The 5,000-nt window shown below is 34.0% G+C and overlaps 1 protein-coding gene across 5 annotated transcripts in view; it reads right to left on the reverse strand.

Annotated features, from left to right (window-relative positions):
- Positions 1 to 5,000, reverse strand: part of LOC144968718 (stromelysin-2-like) — a 68,468-nt gene that overhangs the window by 52,157 nt on the left and 11,311 nt on the right. The window contains exon 1 of one of the 5 annotated variants that reach the window (XM_078907334.1): positions 3,754 to 3,934. The exons of 3 other annotated variants lie outside the window; for them this stretch is intronic. The gene's annotated coding sequence lies outside the window, so the exon portion shown is untranslated. Of the gene's footprint in view, positions 1 to 2,199; positions 2,675 to 3,753; positions 3,935 to 5,000 lie in introns of those variants that run through there. One more of the 5 variants, XM_078907330.1, reaches the window with a different exon arrangement.

The raw sequence follows: 5,000 nt of genomic DNA on the forward strand, positions 1-5,000 counted from the left end.
TCAATAGATGGAACGAAATTGACATCATTCGGCTCTTTCTTATTATTTTGAGACAGCTATTTTTAAGAGTAGTTCTCACTAAATTGTATAAATAAATCAAACTATAAACGTTTTTGGTTAACCATTGTATTGTGTGTCGGTACGTTATATCAGGCTGACGGATGATGTGAGTATTTTGCCTAACCGCATAACACCAATCGTCAAACAAGCAATTTCATATGATGACCTCTGTATTATAATGAAGCTTCGTGACACAGGGATATGTTGACTTTATGGAAACAGCACACCAGTATGATAATAATGTATTTGTTCAATCAACAAAGCAACATCGTATTGATCACATAGGGGCCCCACCTCCACCCCCGATTTAAATGGGAACATGACGCATATAAATATATTCATCTTGGATTTTAATAATTTAATTATCATCATAACCATCTTAATAATAATAATAATCATAAATATATATATATATATATATATATATATATATATATATATATATATATATATATATATATATATATATATATCCTTTCTTTAAAAAAATATAGCATTGTGGAGAACATTGTGCTTATTTGAGTCAATCAAAAAATTGATACGGCGCACAACTCTACTGAAAGATTTTAAAATTAGAAATGTATTTTTTACAGATAGATAAACCGATAACTTGATTTCCTTTTATAATTTAAAGTCAGTTTGAAAGTTCGTTGAGTCAAACAGATAATATCACAAAATATGAACCGACGACACTTGGCTCTCAAATTCAACTAATTTTGACACTGTAAAAAGTTGTCAATTTGCGTCATCTATTTATGACATCAAGTATTATTATTACTTCCGTTGTGTTGTTGATTTAGCGGTGATCAGTTTTATTATGTAGTAGTATGTTCTAATTTCGTGTATATTTGTGTGTGTGTGTGTGTGTGTATGTTTGTGTGTGTGTGTTGGCATTTTTCAGCAAATCGTGGCATTCATAGTGATATTATTCACTTGATCACATGAAGGTATTTCAGTCGCCATTTTGATTCTTTTTTACTATTAGGGTTAGCTCGAGAGGTTAGTCATAAGTGTTATTAAAGGTGCTAGGGTGTTTGTTTTTCCATAAGTTAAGTAAAGGGGAGACATTCCGAAAGCTCCTACATCCCCAGTATTCTTTAAATTTGTATTTTCACCGTTGATATTTTGTCAGGCATTTATTTATTCAATTTGTCATTATATAGAAGTATTTTAAAATCCCTAGAACAAACCTAGAGAGATTTATGAAAGTTTATAATTTCCTAATTTGACCATTGTTTTTATTTTCGGCCGCCATTGTGATTTGTTAAGTATTGAAAGGTAATGCAAAGCAGTCCGAGAGTTGTTTTTTTTTTCTATTAGAGTTAGATTGAGAGGTTAGTCATAAGTGTTATTAAAGGTGCGAGGGTGTTTGTTTTTCCATAAGTTAAGTAAAGGGGAGACATTCCGAAAGCTCCTACATCCCCAGTATTCTTTAAATTTGTATTTTCACCGTTGATACTTCATGTTGGGCCACACAGAAAAATCAACCGAAGATATACCAAATTACACAGACAACGTTGTTTACCAATCTGCCCTCATTAAATGATGGTGAGTACAGTATCGAATGAAAATAGTTCTTTCCCCGCGAAATTGCGGCTTTTTACTAGTATATATATATATATATATATATATATATATATATATATATATATATATCATCGTCATCATCATCATCATTATCATCACCATCACCACCACCACCAGTACCACCACCGCCACATCCATCATCATGATCATTAACATCATCATCATCATCATCATCATCATCATCATCATCATCATCATCATCATCATTATTATCATTAATATTATCATTTTTATTATTATCATTATTATTATTATCATCATCATCATCATCATCATCATCATCATCATCATCATCATCATCATCATCATCATCATCATCATTATTATTATTATTATTATTATTATTATTATTATTATTATTATTATTATTATTATTATTATTATTATTATTATTATCACGAATAAAGAAAAAAAATACACAAAGTCAAAAATCCAGTCCAATAAACAAGTGGTTTAGATAACAGGTACCTATCTACCCTGAAACGACGAAATATTTGAATGATTTGAGAATCAAATGAACACAGATCCAATATTATATATTGAGTACATTACCTTCTAGTAAAGTATCATTCGCATCGAGTCAATGACACGCAAACCGCAGACACTTAACCCCATTATCCGACAACAACATGTGATTATCTGGGATCGTTAAGAAATTCGTCATAACATAAATCCTTATCGAGGTCTGTTGTTACGAAATATGAAATCTGTACCGAAAATATCATCGTTATCATGATTAGAAATCGGTATGTGCGAAAACCATAGGCCATTCACTCGCACACATGTTTACAACTATAATAACTACATCGTAAGGAGTTATTCTGTTCTATAATACAGTAGTTATGCCTTTACAAAAAAAAAAATGAGAGCATCACCACAATAACAACACACAAATTCCAAAACCATGTCATTAATGCAGATAACAGCACGCACAGTCACAGCTCACACTCGCTACTTCCCCCCGGAAAGTCATTTATCGCGTGAGTGGTGCTACTCACTGCTGCTCGCCATCGATAACCTCACACACAGCTCACACAGAAAAAAAACCAGTTGTGCCAGACATCTTCGTTTCGTTCAGCCGCCTCCAACTTCCAGTTCAATAGTTTAAAGCCTTTTTGTCTACTCACTTCCCATCCCTTTCATCCGTTGATTTTATCGAACTAAATAATTGACCCTTCCTCAATTGACGCTATGTGTTTAGGTAAAATAGACACAATATCCGCCTGTCGGGTGTAACGTACCAACACACAAAACTATGTGTAACCTTAAACGTCTGCAATCTGATTGATATTAATTGTGAGAACCGATCATTAAAATGGATGTCTAAAAACAATACAAAGAAATGAGTGACGTCAATTTCGTTCCGTCTAAAGATTGACTGAATTGACGTCAACGGCACCTTTTTCTTGTTGTTTTTAGACCGCCTATCCTTAGTTCTCACTATATTATTTCTGACAGACTATCGCCTCAGTAAATATTTAGAGTTACACTTAGTTTTCAGTTTTTGGTACGATTGATTTGGCGGGCAGGCCTTTATTCAAACATCACAAAACCAACTCTAGCTCAGCCCATCGCTGTCTTGATGGTGAAAATGAAAATGTTGCTGCTTGAATCTCGAAGAAAAAAATTATATTAGGAAATGAAATGAAAGTTTCAATTTAACCAACGAAGACAGATAATGTTAACGTTTCGAGTTTCCCCTTTGTCACTAAAACAAGATAAACACATTAACAACGCCTTTCCCTCGTCTCTCATTCGCTCATTCGTCTTAAGGTTTCGTTCTTCGTGTTTTGTTGACAACGGGGAAATCCGAAACGTGCATATTCTCTGTTTTCGCTTATTAAATTGAAGCTTTCATTCCATTTACTATTGTTATTCATAGCTGTCTTGAATACATGCCGACCAGACAAACTTTAGGACCTCCAGATTCTGAATACCTATGACATAAGCAAATTAAAATGACATGGGATTGCACGGTGTAACAAACAGGATCACCTCTTGACTGTCGAAAAAAGTCCCAAAAAATATTTTTTAAAATAAAATTTAAAAAAAAAATAAAAACAGCACTGAAACGCCAATCGTAACACGTTATCAAATAAAGCTCACCTATTGTTTGCTTTAAAAAAATTATTGATTTAGTAATAAGACTAAAACACTACACTCCAACGATTTATTAAAGGCAAAATTCTTTTCATGAATAAAACAGAATATTCGAAATATGTATAAATTCACTTGACACGCGATTGAAGCCTAATGTTGTTTTCTGCCCACAACCCTACACATACCCAGTGGAAGGGTTTATTCGTAAAACCAGCGCTTAAATTGATGAGTCGGTCGGTCGTTCGGGTGGTCGAACGAAAAGTCGTCCATGTTGGCTATTTGTCGGCCAACCCCGGCTCTGCCGTCCTCCAGAAAAACACATATTAAACAATTTCGCCAGAAAACTCGTCTTTCAAATATCGATCGATTTAAATGACTCTCATCTTGGCAAAAACTCTCAAACCCGGGACTTCGTTCTTTCGAAGTCCCGGGTTTGTGAGTTTTTGTCAAGATGAGAGTCATTTAAATCGATCGATATTTGAAGAACGAGATTTCTGGCCACATTTTTGAATATGTGTTTTTCCAGATAGGTAGCAGGCTGTCCTGTCAGCTGGATCAATTCCAGATAACCTATGTACAACATTATACTGTCTACAATACTATGATAGTATGATATACCGTATTGGATATGTGTATATTGCTATCTAGCCGATACGCTGTCTGGCTTGTGGCATCAAAATCGATCTTGACATAAAAACGAAGCCGACTTATCTATTACGCACAATGACAAAATATCTTTTTGTTTTTTGTTTTTTTTTTTTTAATATGGTCCGAAAAAAATGACATTTTTACTCCGCATATATAGACTTATTAAGATAACCTTCGAGTTGACAATAAGACTTAAATCCGACATTTCTAAGAACTCTTAGCTATAACATTTTTTAACAAGTTATCTATAATGTTATATCTCTAGTTTTGTTTTGATTTTCTATAAAAGCTTTCTAGCCAAAATGACAAAAAAAAAAGTGTTTTAACGCTGTACATCTGTATTTCAGGGCATAGTTATAGGCAGTACCCATCCAGTGACAGGCGCTGCCAGATTTATGGAAAGATGGACATTCGCTCGGATGGGACGAGGAACCCTTAGCTATCTGATTTCTGGATCCTATTCGGACCATAGGAATGATATTGATTTAATTCACAGCACTCTTGTCTTCTGTTGGGAATCCGAGATTCGGATTCATTAGGCACGATTCATCGTCTACTAATAGTATAAGAAGTCCCTGGAACGATTACATAGATAGAATGCGGCT

Source organism: Berghia stephanieae, chromosome 3 (assembly GCF_034508935.2).
Source record: "Berghia stephanieae isolate SIO BIC M18660-M18661 chromosome 3, UCSD_Bste_1.3, whole genome shotgun sequence".
Lineage (NCBI taxonomy): Eukaryota > Metazoa > Mollusca > Gastropoda > Nudibranchia > Aeolidiidae > Berghia > Berghia stephanieae.